This window comes from Vombatus ursinus, unplaced genomic scaffold (assembly GCF_900497805.2).
Source record: "Vombatus ursinus unplaced genomic scaffold, bare-nosed wombat genome assembly UNPS02000582.1, whole genome shotgun sequence".
NCBI classification, from domain to species: domain Eukaryota; kingdom Metazoa; phylum Chordata; class Mammalia; order Diprotodontia; family Vombatidae; genus Vombatus; species Vombatus ursinus.
In genome coordinates this window covers 36,302,897-36,317,781 of record NW_020940360.1, presented here as the reverse complement: position 1 = coordinate 36,317,781, position 14,885 = coordinate 36,302,897, and the positions used below count along the sequence as shown (strand labels likewise).

At 38.3% G+C, this 14,885-nt stretch overlaps 1 non-coding gene and 1 pseudogene across 1 annotated transcript; both read left to right on the top strand.

Moving 5' to 3' along the window:
* LOC114037725 overlaps positions 1-14,661 on the top strand; it is a 22,059-nt pseudogene extending 7,398 nt beyond the window's left edge.
* On the top strand, positions 14,349-14,455 carry LOC114039288. The gene has a single exon (XR_003568660.1). It is a non-coding gene; the product is annotated as a U6 spliceosomal RNA (small nuclear RNA).
* Positions 14,662-14,885: the final 224 nt, after the last annotated feature.

Below are 14,885 nucleotides of genomic sequence, written 5' to 3'. Positions count from 1 at the left end.
GCTCTAGAGGCCTTCCCTTTCCCTTGTGCCTTACCCCCTAACCCACAGAGTGTCTAAAGAGCTATGGCTGGAGATTCCTTGCTCTCCTTGAAATAAATACTCTTTTCAAAGGCATGCATTTCTTACAGGGGTAAACCATTAAATTGATGCTGACTGAGGTGGCTGGGACTTAGGAGGCGGTAGATCCCTTTCCTTTTATTAGGGGCAGAGTGAGATCCATAGGCATTTGGAAGGGATGGAGAAAGAGGTGGGAAAGATACTGAGTCAGCTATGCATGGAAGGTCTCAATTTTCTCAGTAAAAAAGCAGACAAAATAATCTACAGGAGGAGAGGGTTGGGCAGCGTGGTGACAATATCTGGAGGGAACATAGTATCATGGTTAAGTATCTTGTTCCATCCCTGCAGTGACGGAAAATGTCCCTTTGAAGAAACCCAATGGAACTCCCATTTTGAGGAGAGGAAAAGGGGTAGAGAAGAGAGTTAATGACCTCCACAGATTCATAACAACTTAATGAGAGATTTGTGAACAGCAGTCTTAAATCCGCCATTTTCAGCCCACTATGTTCAGACTGTACATCTCCCTTTACGCTGAATGGGTTTGTAAGACTCTGAATAAATCCCAAATTTTGTCCTCCGCCAAAATGCATCCTATTTGGATGCTATTATCACAACTCATCCTAAATGGAGGCAATCAATAGCAAATACTCTTTTCTAAGGTTTTTCTGCCATTAAGCATTCTATTCTGACAGCTAAAGCAGAGAAAGAGAAAGAAAGACACACAGAGAGAGACAGAGAGAGAAGAAGAAAAAAGATTAAAAAAAAAAGTCTACTTCTTGTGAAATGGCTTTTCTTTAATCCTGAATGAGAACTTGCTGTTGCTAGGTGCCTATTTTTCTGCTTTTCAGATATAAAGTGACTAATAGGATACATTCCCTAATACATCTGCAAGTATAGTAGTTATCCTCATACTTCAGTGCCCTTTAAAATATTATTATCTAGCAACACTCGGACTCTGTGCTGGTATGCAAATTAGACATAATAAAGAAAGGAAAGGGGTTTTTTGCTCCTGGATAATCACATTTATAAGGTTAACGAGATTTATATATTACATCAGGGAGCTGAGGTTAGAAAGGAAGGGGTGGTTTTTTTTTTTAATATAATAGTTGGCAACAATGAAGATTGTCTGGTTCTTTTCCCTAAATGAGATCAAAGTTTCTTATCTAGGCTGTCAGTTTAATTAGGCGAACAAAAAAAATCCCCACAAAACCAAAATGCTTTGAAACTGACTTCGGAAACAAGTCAGAAAGATTCTAAATTGAATCTATTTTAACTATCAGAGCCAGGAACAGGGATGGTATCAAGAGAAAAAAAAGAAATGTACAATGTTCTCCATTAAAGTTAAACATCAAAAGAGAATACTCTTGAGTTGAATGTTAGCAATTTATTGAGAAGAGGTAGCCATTTTCATACTTTGCTTCTTTGGAAGAAGGGCAAAAGGCTGGGAAATCCCACCTAATAAACTGGAAGACAAATACAGTCCCAAATTCTCTTTGTTATGAGTAATGTTTAATAGTTCACATTTCCATACAAAAATGCTGTGATATGAGTAGCATAAGGATGATTTTTGAAGTTCCCACAATTACTAGGTGTATGAGCCAAGACTTGACTCCAGATCTGGTTTTCCCAATACAAAACCAAGTGCTAATTGAAGAGACCTCTTAGGTCTTCTAGTCCAAAACTCTCATTCAATTCAATTCACTTTCAAAAATAGTTGTTAAGCCCTACCTACACCCCTGTATCATGCTAGGTCTGGGGATACAAAATAAACCTTCCCCCACCCTCAATAAGCTTCCATTCTATGGGAAGGGAAGCATGAAACAGCATGTATACATGAGTAAATATAATATATATAAAGTCATTTCCAAGGAGAAGCTGGAGGCCAGTTGATTAGCAAAAGAAACTAGGTTCAAAGAATGAAAGTATTTTGACTAGAGACACATGATGATTTAGTACCAAGTCCAAATCTCCCAACTCCGCAGTCTATGCTCTTTTTTCCACAGTATATTTCTAAGGAAATGAAGTCATATATTCAGTTCAAAATGGTGGTTATAGAGTGTTACCCCTCTCTGCTAAAGTCCTACTTCAATGACTCCTCATGGGGCAGAGGCAAAAAAGACTCTTAAAAGCTAAGCCACTGGTGTGTGAGCTCTGGCAAGCCCTAGCCTAGAGGATGCTAGGTGGCAAAATGAACAGTGATGGACTTGGAATCAGGAAGACTTGAATTCAAATCCTGGCTTAGGTACTTACTAGCTATGTTACCCTGGGCAAGTTAATTAACCCTTCTCAACTTCATCTGTTTCCTCATACGTAAAATAGGGATAAGAATAGTACCTGCCTCCTAGGTTTGCTGTGAAAGTAAGATGGGATATTTGTAAAGCACTCATAAAGCACACTTGTAAAGAGTATTTGTAAAGCACTTTGTAAACTTTTGAAAAACTGGAATAAATGTTGGCTACCAGCCGGGAGGGCTGTGAGTATGAGCTACAGGTCTGGATATAGACTGATTGTTTTGGCAAGAGCAGCTCATGAAGGAGTTGCAATCTGTATCATGGAGGGTCTACCCACACTAATGAAATCATAGATATTTCAAGGTATTCAAGTAAAAGGGAGGTGCCACATATAACAAAGGTTTTACATACACACATATTTAGTATTAAAATGTAATTGTCTGTACTCTTCAGATATTTAGAATGCAACAGAATAAGTTCAGCATTGAACTCATACTGAAAATAGTTGAATTGTTAACAGTTTAAAAGGTACTTGGATCTTGCAACATCATTAGGCTGTCATTATGAGCATCAATCTTTAACAAGCATTTATTAAATGCCTACTATGGGCCAGGCACTGTGAGATCATATGTGTGTATGTGTGTGTGTGTGTGTGTATTTGTATGCATATGTGTGTATGTGAATGTGTATGTACACATACACCATTGTAGTATTTAGCATCATAGGATTTAGAGCTGTTAGTTCAACCTTTTAATTTTACAAATGAAGAAAGTGAGGGCTGGAGAGACAAACGAACTGACCCGATATCACCCAGGTACTAAATTGCCGAGTTGGTATTCAAACCTAGTTCTCCTCCCTCTATTCTCAGTATTCTTACCACTATATTCTTCCTTCTCATGTGGAAGCATCACAACACATCAATCCAGTTCTTAGCATGTCAGATAAACCAGCTTTGACAATCCTCAAAAGACTAAGCCAAGTGACCAGGGCCAGATCTGCTACATCTAGAGCCCAGTACAACTTGGACAACAGGAGGCAGAAAGGTAAATACAAGAAAGTGCCAAACCTGTGACCACAAAGAACTGGGTTCAAATCCTTACTCAGATACTTCCTAGCTCTGTGACCCTAAGTAAGTCACTTAAACTCTCTCAGCCTCAGTTTCCTCATCTGTAAAATGGGGGTGATGACAGAACTTACTTCACAGGGTTGTTAGGAGAATCAACTGAGATCATATATGTAAAATATCTTCCAAAACTTATAGTATTATATAAATATCAGCTATGAATTTTATTGTTATTATTATTTCTCTACTTTGTGCCTCTGAAGCAGGAGCTCAATATATACATCTCTAGGATGCCTCCTAGAGCTTGATCACTATTACCTCTTCAGGCCATGGGTAAATAAGAGCCCAAGATTAGAGGGGCTGCACAAGGCTGACCCGTAGTTGATCTTGGCTTCTAGCAGGGACACTGGGTATATATCAATTGCTCACTACCTTCTCACCCAATATTGTAAATGCCGATGGTGACACGGACCCTATTAGAGATGGTATCCATTGACCTAGAGAGACACCTACAAGTAATATCATTATTCATTTAGTGTGGGGATAAGAAATCCTATTCCATAAGGTATAAAACAGCCTGGATAATTGTAAATATTAAACATATTCTGCCTAAATAAGCTGATCATCAAGTAATGATTATTTCTGGCAACAGTAATTCATGAAGGGGTTGCAATCTGCATCATGCATCATAAAACAGATGTGTTCGAATTCATGGTTTGGCATGTTAGTCAGCTACTCCGGAGTCGAACAATGCTGAATGATTTCTGGCTGAAAATGCCTGTTCCAAAATGAGCATGGCATTTGTGTCTCAGTGGAGGTAGCAGAGAGTTACAAACTAGTACTAACATTTTATGGCTACAATGATACCTTCTTCCAATAATAGCATGATAATATAATTGGCCAATGGATGTGCCATCTAATCAATGAAGCTACTGTTTCCAAGAATGAAGAGTGCAATTCATCTATACCAGTTCATTCTGGACTCTTTGCCATATACTCTTATGAATCTGCCATAGGTGAATCTACTTATAGTTCTGGGGTCCTTCCTCATCTTCTATGGGAATTGCATGGCTACTAATGGACTGCACAGGCTCCATTGGTAACAATAACATTATTACATACAAATCACACTTCAGTATTAGAACGTCAGTCTTTTTTTCCCCCTGAAGTACTCCTCTGTGTTTGCGCATCTGTCTTCTCATGTGACCTGATAAAATTTATCTGAGGCAGGTAGAGGCGTGTCTGATAAACCCTATGGAACACAGATGAGAGGCAGAGAGATTAAATCAGTTGTCCCAGGTCCCACAGTGAGTCAATGGCACAGCCAAGTCCAGAACCTGGCTTCTGGCTCCCAGCTTTGTTTCTGCATCACATGACTTTTGTTTGGAATCTAACTATGAAACAAACAAACAAAAAAAAGTGTGGGAGAGCTTTTTTGTGGGGGAGGGAGAAGCGAAGACAGCAAAAGGGAAGGGATGAATCATTTACATAATACCTACTATTGTGATGTATAAAAAGGTCAAGAGATATAATTTCTGGGTAATTAATCATTTTATTAATTATGCTAGCAGATAATAAAAGGGGTCAGTGGCATCCTTGAATGCTAAAGACCCCTCATGGAACCCACTCAACACTTATTTGCCCTTGGAAGAGTGGGAGTTCCTGAGGGTGAAAATCAACTCTGATTGGTTAACAAGTCGTGAGAAAATGAATATTATAATGAAAGGTGGGTCTATTCTAATGAGGGGCTAGAGAATGTGACTGATCACTCAGGCTTGCCTGAGTAGAACACAATAGGCCCCAATTTCACCCAGATTAGATTTTCTCTGTAAGGCTTTGCTAGTTGGGTGGGGCAAGAACTAAAGAAGGAGGAAAAGGAAGAGGAAGAAGAGGAGGAGGAGAATAGCTAGTGTTTATATAGCATCTACTATGTTCCAGGCACTGCGCTAAATGCTTTACAAATGATATCTCATTTGATCCTTGTAACAATCCTGTGAGCTACATGCTATCATTACCATTTCCATTTTGCAGTTGAGGAAACCAAGGCAGACAGAAGTTTGGTGACTTGTCCAAGGTTAAACAGCTACTAAGTGTCAAAGGCTGGATTTAAATTCAAGTCGTCTTGATTCTAGGCCTGGCACTCTGTCTACTGAGCCACCAGCTGCCTCTATAGTTTTGAGAAATAGGGTGGGAAAGAAAGTGCTGGCTTGGGAGCCAGAAGGCCTAGCCTTGGATCTCATCTCTGCTAATTACTACCTGTGTGACCTTAGGTAAGCCAATGAACTCCTCTGGGACTCATTTACCTATCTACAAAATGAGAGCACTGCACTCCAAGGTCCCTTCTATTTCCAAGTCTATTAGCTTATAATTTTAAATAGCCTCCGCTTCCATATCGTAAACACTGAATAGCCTAGCACCACCAAATCAGGAGAGCATATTCTTCTACAAAGGACCCTTCAAACACAAGGCCCCAGTTCCTGCCAACAGGCTTAATTCAGGGGAACAATAACCTTTCAAATACACCTAGGTCCGGATTAGCATGAATACAGGATCCCCTGAAGTGGCTGCATGTATTCAAATTTGCACTATTCAAAGTTATAATGATATAAAATACAGTCATTGGTCCTAGTACAATAGAAATATGCAGTGCAAATTCAAATAATGCCAGTGCTTCAGAGGACTCATTATTTGCACTAATTGAGACCTGGCTGTAGCTTCAAGGTATATGAAGTTTTTCCTCTACTTATTAATCCTTAATACAGTAGTTCTCAAACTTTCTTTTTCTCACAGACAATATTATTCTTAATTATTCAAGAAATTTTAGCATGCTGCAGAAGAGTTGGGAGACTTGGTTATACAATCGAAAGTGGGAGGTCTATACAATTTGCAGCATACCTATCAGAAACTCAAGATGCAACTTTTAAGACCCATTGCCCTAATATCTAGAAAATGGCCTGGCCTCCTTTTCTGTGTTCATAATGTCTTATGATAATGATAATAGTAGTAATAATAATAATAATGATTTATATAGAGCTTTAAGCTTTGCAAAGTGCTTTACCTATGTTATACTGGGGGCAGGTAGGTGGTATAGTGGATAGAGCTCTGGGCCTGAAGTTAGGAAGACTCATATTTCTGAGTTCAAACCCAGCCTCAGACTAACTGTGCGACTCTGGGCAAATCACTTGACCCTGTTTGCCTGAGTTTCCTCATCTATAAAATGAGTTGAAGAAGAAAATGGCAAACCATTCCAGTATCTTTACCAAGAAAACCCCAAATGGGGTCACAGAGTCAGACATGACTGAAAAAAAAGAAACCAAACTCAAAAAACAAATTTAAATATGTCATATCATTTGATCTTTACAATAGTCCTGTGAGGTAGGTGCTACTATTATCTCCATTTCACAGAAGAGTAAACTGAGGCCAAGATAGATCATTTACTAGCTGGGCGAGTGTCTGAGGCTAGTAAGTGTCTGAGGCAGGATTTGAATTCAGACCTTTCTGACTCTAAGCCCAGACCTCTATCCACTATGCCACCTACCTGCCTCATTATTTATTTATTATGTTTGTTTGTTTGTTTTGTGGGGGAAGATGATATCGTAACTTTTATTTGACACAGGCAGAAAGTCGAAGGCTCCAACCCTCCCCCTTCGGCTGTGAAAAGTTAAAAAAACACTGGGCAGACAATTCCAGACCCTTTTCCTGAAGGAGCCCTTCCTAGCAAAGGGACCGATTCCCATTTGCCCTTGTTTCTTTGCGACTGGCTCCCATTATTTAAAAAAAAAAAATCCATTCTAGCTCTGCCCCTTGTATGTGCATGCTTGAATTACACTAATATTTCAAGGTAGATGTGAAGGAGTAAGACTGGCTTTACTTGTGTTACTCTTTAAGAAGCCATGATTCCAACCAAAATCTGATTCCAAGTGCTCACCTTACTCCCACTTCTGGCTCTTGGGATACCCAGATTCCTTCAGAGCTCCTTCTCCTGTGAGCACCAGCTCCTATAAGAGGCCTACTCCAGTGCCTTCAGTAGTTAGGTCTTCCTTTCTCTCATCTCTTCATATTACTTTGTATTTATTTTGCTATTTGCTTACTTGTGCTTATGTTCTTTCCCCAGTTGAATCTAGGCTCCATGAGGGCAGGCAATGTTTCATTTTTCAAAAAATCTTTCTTATCTCTCAGTGCCTAGCACACAGTAGGAATTCAACAAATGTTTGCTTATTGTTGAAAATGGTGGTGCTCGGCTTGTGCCATTCCTGAACAAAGACAGATTGCTTGGGCCAGAAAAGGATCTGAAGAAAAGCTCACTTGCCATATGGAATGGGCAGCCATGCCAACTCTGTCATTTGGTCCTTCAGAATACCAGGCAAGAAGCCCATCGGCGACCTCCCCTCTTTGTGCTCGGATCGGCTGGGCTTTTGTTTCCACTGGCAACCTCCTGTGTATTCAGTTCTCTTTGGTAAAGGCTCTCAGCAGAAAGACCTTCCAATATCTGGCATATTCAGGGGTCCTATTTCCAAAGTCGGGACAAGAAGACAGAATGTCTTTCGAGGTTTTGTTCAGAATATCACAAGGGATGCCAAAGGATGTCTTTTTTATGTTCTGTGGGCTTCATCTCTTAATGCTATTTCAGGCTTACAGTGGGAAAGCAACTGAAATGATACATAGCATTCAGGTCCTGGGCTGTTGTTCATGGGTTTTTTATTTGTTTGTTTTTGTTTTTGTTATTTTTTTTTTAATAAATTGAGAGGGAGGTCTTAAAATCCTTTTCATGACAAAGCTGGTTTTGACTGACGCTAAGTTTGGGAAAATGGTACAGAAAATTGCTTTTTCTCAAAGCAAAGGGAAACGTCAAAAGCCAAAAAAAAAAAAAAGAAAGAAAATTCTACTCAGATTCAAGTAGCTTCCAAGGAAAATGACGGCCTCCTTGATGGGTAATTGAGGCTCCAGGATACGGTCAGAACTTTCTGAATGGCAAGACTATTTCCTGAGAGTGCTTTCACAGATCCTAAGGAAAAATGAGAACAAGGCTGAAATTGTTGGGGGGGCGGGGCAGGGAGCAAAGAGCTTACTGAGGAGGAGAAAAGGGCAAGAAGAGTCAAAAACTCCAGACTAGGTTTGGGTTTTATACACAAATATAAATGATGCCAATGAAGTTTTGTTTCTCAGTTTGTTTTTTGTATCCTTGCCTGGCACAGTGGAGGTGTTAATTAACTGCTTGTTGGATTCAAATGGAAAGGTTCAAATTCTCTATATTAAGCACATGAAAAATGTGTATTTAAAGTCATGCTGATGAAAAAAAATGAATGGAAGCTGTTCCAGATCTCCTTTTAACCTCTGATATGCCCCTTCTGGTTTTCTAGTACCCTTCAAAGTACTACTTGATTCAATAGGCATTTATCCAGTGACTACTATATGCCAGGCATTGTTCTAGACTCTGGAGATACAAGGACAAGAAGGAAGCAATCCCCATCTGACTGGAGAGGGAAAGGGGTTGGGATTTGTACATGTAAATTAAATACAAAGTAGTTGGGGAGAGTTAGAACGATAGTAACTGGGCAATAGGAAAGGCCTCTTGTGGCCGGTGAAACTTTAGCTGGGTTTTGAATAGAGAGAAGACAAGAGTTCTTAATCTGAGATCTATAAACCCCAAATAAATCCATGAACAATGGTTCAGTCATTTCAGTCATGTTTGACTCTTTGTGATCCCATTTGGGGTTTTCTTGGCAAAGATACTGGAGTAGTTTGCCATTTCCTTCTCCAGCTCATTTTACAGATGAGGAAACTGAGGTGAACAGTGAGTGACTTGCCTACGGTCATACAGCTTGTAAGTGTCCGAGGCCGGATTTAAACTCAGGTCTTTCAGACTCCAGGCCCAGAGTGCTCTCCACTGCATCATCTAGCTGCCTATCCCTTGAAAAGACTTCATTGGATCCCTGTAGTTAGTTGGAAGGGACAGAAATTACCTCTTTATTTTCACTAACATCTAACTGAAATGTGGTATTTCTTTCAATTATGAATGTAAGCAACAAACCAAAGTATTTTCAAAAAATATTTTATTTATTTCAATCAGCAAAATCCACCTTCTTACCCTCCCCTTCCAACTGAGAACAAAAGAAAAACAAAATCCATTACAAATATGTGTAATTATTCAAACAAATTTCCACTTTGACCATGTCCAAAAACCAATTTGTCTAATTCTACACTCCGAGTCCTTCACTTCAGGAAATGAGTATCATGTTTCATCATTTGTCCTCTGGAGTCATGAAAACCATAGTATTATTACCAGTACCTGTGATGGCCAAAGGGGTCCACGCTAAAGAAAAATAAAAAATAAAAAAAATGTTTAAGAACTCCTGAGCTAGGGATTCCAAGACATGGTGATGAGGAAGCAAAACATTACAAGGAAAGCCTTTGCAAAGGTAGGAGATGGAATGTCACATGCCAGGAAAAACAAGTATCATGACTACCATCTTTCTTATGAATGACTTCTCTTATACTGAATAGTGTTTGTTTGCTTGCTGGCACCCCCAGGAGATTTTAATATTTTCAAAGGTGCCACAGCCCTCTTCTAAGAGGGACTTTGTCTTTTATTCCCAGTCAATTAAGTTCCAAAACCATTTATTAAGTTCCTATTAGGTACCAGACACTGTATATACAAAGACAAGACAGAAACAGTTCCCACCCTTAAGAAGCCTGCATTCTATTGTGTGGATACAAAGATCTTATCTACTTATGACTTATCTGCACAGATAAGTACGTAATTACAAATCAATTGTTAGGTAGGGGTGGGAAGGCACTGCACCAAGTCCTTTCTATATTTCTATGTATGAGGTCTGTCCCACACACTAACCAGGGATGGGAAACCTGGAGCCTTGAGGCCACATGTGGCCCTCTAGGTCCTCAAGTGCAGTCCTTTGACTGAATCCAAACTTCGCAGGACAAATCCCCAATAAAAGGATTTTATTTTATTTTATTGCAGCAGAGAGGAAGTGGCCACCAAATGGGTGGTTAAAATAGCAAAGGAACCTAGCTCTCATAAACAAATACCACAGCAAAAGAAAGCCAAAGAATAATAGAAGTAAGCTGCCCCCTTCAGTAAAGAGCTGAACAAAGAGACAGCCAGAACCTATCAGAGGCTGGGAAAGAGTTCTCAGGCAAGGTAAACAGACCTGAGTTAAAAGGAATCTCAGAGACCATTCATTTTACAGATGAGGAAACTGAGGCCCAGGAAAGTGAAGTGGTTGCCTAAGGCCAGATTGAGAGAAAGTGTCGGTAGCAGGCTTTGAACCTAGGTCTTTGACTCCTCTGACTTAATAAATGCTTGTTGACTTGACCTTGACTCAAGAGCCAGTACTCTCTCTACCATACAATGTTGATTAAGTAAAACCCAGGAAGTAATCCCTGATGAAAAGAGTAATTCCACAAAAGCATCAGCAGGGCTATTGAGAAAAAAGAATGGCTTGACCAAGAGGACCATAAGAATGGCTTAAAGGAATGGAGCAAGAGGTAAAAGATGAAATTGGAATTAAAATACCAACTCTATGGGGGGGGGAGGCGGGAATAGAAGGAAAATAACTTAGAGCCTCCTTAGAGTAGCTCTCTGATGATTATGGGATGGAAATACAAAGGCACATACATATTTCTCAGCTGTGCATGGTGCTTTTATAAAAACTGATCATAACAACTTCATACACATATAGTACATAACAACTTCATACACAAATGTGGAAAAGCTGGAATATTATCTTTTACTGCTAGAATGCAATAAAATTTTAATCAATAAAAGGTATTTGACAAAATAATTCATACTCTAAATCTATGAACCTATGATCCTAAAATTAGTTTATCCTAAATAATTGATGGATCAAAAAAAAAAAACCCAACAAATTATAGGAACAGTAGGTGATTTCATCAAAGAAAATGACAACAGTGAGACAATATAAAAATTTGGTGAGCAATCCTTGGGGTAAAATTTTTATTTCTAAACCTATTAATCAACAAAAGAGCGAAAGAACATATTGAAGAACTGGGCAACTAAAAATACTAGTAAAGCAACAAATCTTTCTTTTTAAATCCTCCTTTATGATCTACTTTCCAAAGCTGATGTTTGTTTTACTCATCACTGTTCCTTCGCTGGTTTGGTCTGCCCTCTTAAACCACCTTCTCCCCTTTTCCTGTCTCTGCTTATTTTATTGCTGAGTGTAATATATTTCTCTATCAAGCTGTCACAGTGTGTGAGGGAGACCCACCTATAGGAGATTCAGATATGATCCTCACTCATCTTTTGATTTTATTCTAATATTTCTTGTTTTCTCCCTGAAGTTACTAACTTCTACTTGTTCCATTCTATTTTTCAGAGTGTCTATTACTTGGACAAATAGTGAGATTTTAGTCAACCATGGTTGAGCCTTGTCAATATAATAAAAATGATAATACTACCTAAATGAATTTATTCAGGACTATAAAACTCAAACTACTGAGGTATCTATTTTACAGAAGTTTAAAAAAAAATAAAATTCATATGGAAAAATGAAGGGTCAAGAATTCTATTGGAAATAATGAGAAAAGTAGGAAATGAGAGAGCTTAGCAGCACCAGATCTTAAACTACACTCAGTTCAGTCATTTCAGTTGTGTCTGACTCTTCATGACCCCATTTGGGGTTTTCTTAACAAAGATACTAGAGTGGTTTGCCATTTCCTTCTCCAGCTCATTTTGCAAATGAAGAACTAACACAAACAGGGCTAAGTGACCTGCACTTACATGTCTGAAGTTGGATTTGAACTCATGAAGATGAGTCTTCCTGATTCCAAGCCCAGTGCTCTATCCACTGTGCCACCTAGCTGCCCAAAACTATGCTACAAAGCAACAATTATCAAAGCCATTTTAAAACTAGTTGAAAAATTTAAAAAAAAAACTGATTGGTAGGACAGATTTCACTGCATAAGATTCAGAAGCAAACAGATATAGTAGAATAATGTTCAATAAACCCAAGCTCCCCAAGTATTGGGATATAGATTCAGTATTTCACAAAAACTGCTGGGAAAACTGGTAGAAATTAGGCTTAGGTCAACATCTCACACAATACACCACAATACGATCCAAATGGATACTGGACCAAGACATAAAGAGTCATATAATAAACAAGTTAGAAGAACAAAGAAGAAAATGTCTTTTACAACTATGGATGGTGGAAAAGCTCTTGACCAAAGAAGGAATAGAGGTGGTGCAATAGACCTGGAGTCAGAAAGTCCTGAGTTCAGATCCAGTCTCAAATATTTACTAGTTGTATAACCCTGGGCAAGTCACTTAACATCTATCTGCTGCAGTTTTCTTATCTGTAAAATGGAATAATAATAGCACTTACTTCCCAGAATTGTTGTGAGGATAAAATGAAATAATATTTGCAAAATGTTTTACAAATATTAAAGTGCTATATAAATGCTAGCCATTATTAATATTATTAATAATCACAAGAGATAAAATAGATAGTTTTGATAACATAAAATTAAAGTTTTTGCACAAACAAAATAAGTACTGTCAAAATTAGGAGAGAAACAGTTAACTGGAGAAAATATTTGCAGCAAGTTTCTCTTACAAATATCTGATATTTAAGTATATAGAGAACTGATTCAAATAAATTAGAACAATAGCTACTCCACAATAGATACATGATCAAAGGATATGAAAAGGCAGCTCTCCAAAGAAAAAAAAAAAAGCAAGCTACCTACAACTAAATGAAAAAATGTCCCAAATCCCTAAAGGTAAGAAAAATACACATTAAAACAAAGCTGAGGCTCCACTTTACCCTGGATTAGAAAAGAGGACCAAAAAGTAAAATGACAGTTGTTGGAAGGGTTGAGGGAGGACAGGCACACTAATGTGATGTTGGTAGAGCTCTGAATTGTACTTACTACACTGGAAAGCTGTTTGGAACCCCTTAAATTTCTAAACTCTTCATACTCTTTGATTCAGTGATACTACTACTAGGCTATTAGCCCCAAAAGATCAAAGAATGAAGGAAAGGAATCATATGAACAAAAATGTTTGTAGCCATATTTTTATTGTATCAAGTAACTGGAAACAAGGGAGGAACCTATCAATTGAGTTATGACTAAGGAAATTATAGTATGGAATGGTATGGAATATTGGAACTTGGAAACATGGAAAAGCATAATGGAATACTATACCATAAGAAATGATGAAAGAGATAGATACAGAGAAAGCTGGGAACACTTATATGCACTGATACACAGTGAAGTAAGTAGAGTCAGAAAAAACAATTTATACAATGACTATTATATAAAGAAAACAACTTTACAAGACAAAAACTGTCATCCATAAAATGAACAGCTATGACTCCAGAAAATGGATGCTAAACCATATTTCCCTCTTTTTGACAGAGAAGTAATGGATGAAACATAAATTTTCTAAGTGGTCAACGTATGGTTGTTTGCTTGACTATGCATGGTTTAGAAGGGAAGAAGCTAGGAGCAGTGGATGTGGCTGGAGTCAGGAAGACCTGAGTTCAAAATCTAACCTAAGACACTAACTGTATAACCCTGGGCAAGTCACTTAATCTGTGTCTGCTTCTGTTTCCTCATCTGTAAAATGGGAATAATAGCATCTACCTCAAAGTATTATTGTAAGGATAAGATAAGAAGTGTTATAAAAATGCTAACTATTGTTTTAAGGGATGGTGTTTTTTTTGGGAGGAAGAATTAGGGAGGGAAAGGAGTGGGAACAGTAATATCCCTCCCCCTAAAAAAAAAAAAGAGGATCAATGAAACAATTATCAAATATGCAAAAGAGAGCAGAAGAGTGTTTAGAAAGGGACACGATAAGCTGAATAGTATTGAAATTAACTACATGAAATTTACCATATGCTTTTCAAAAAGCTATATGTAATAGAAATTCACATATATGGTGTGCATGTCATAATACATAATTTTATGTATAATTTGGGGAGTTATTTTTTGCATATAAGAAAAGATTATGAGTGCTTGCTTTGGCAGCACATATACTAAAATTGGAATGATACAGAGAAGATTAGCATGGCCTCTGCAAAAGGATCACACGCAAATTCGTGAAGCATTCCATATTTTTTTTGAAGATGGAATAGACGAGACCGTGGGAGAATCACCAGTGCCCCAGGAAACAGTCACAGTAGAGTGTGCAGTGAGCTGAGCGCAGTCACTCTGCACGCCAGCATTCTGCAGCCCCGACGCCAGACCCAACAAGCCAGGAAACAACTCTGTCCATCATCTAGGTCACATTTGGAAATGAACTTGAAGGGAGTAATTCAAACTTAGGAGAACAAGAGCTATTCTCTAATAGATAAATGGTCAAAAGATATGAGCAGGCCATTTTCAAGGGAAGAAATCCAAGCTATCCACAACCATATTTAAAAAATGCTCTAGATCACTAATAATAAAAGAAATGCTAATTAAAGCAATGCTGAGGTCTGATTTCACACCCATCATACTGGCAAAGATTACAAAGAGGAAAATGACAAGTGTTGGTGAAGCTATGGGAA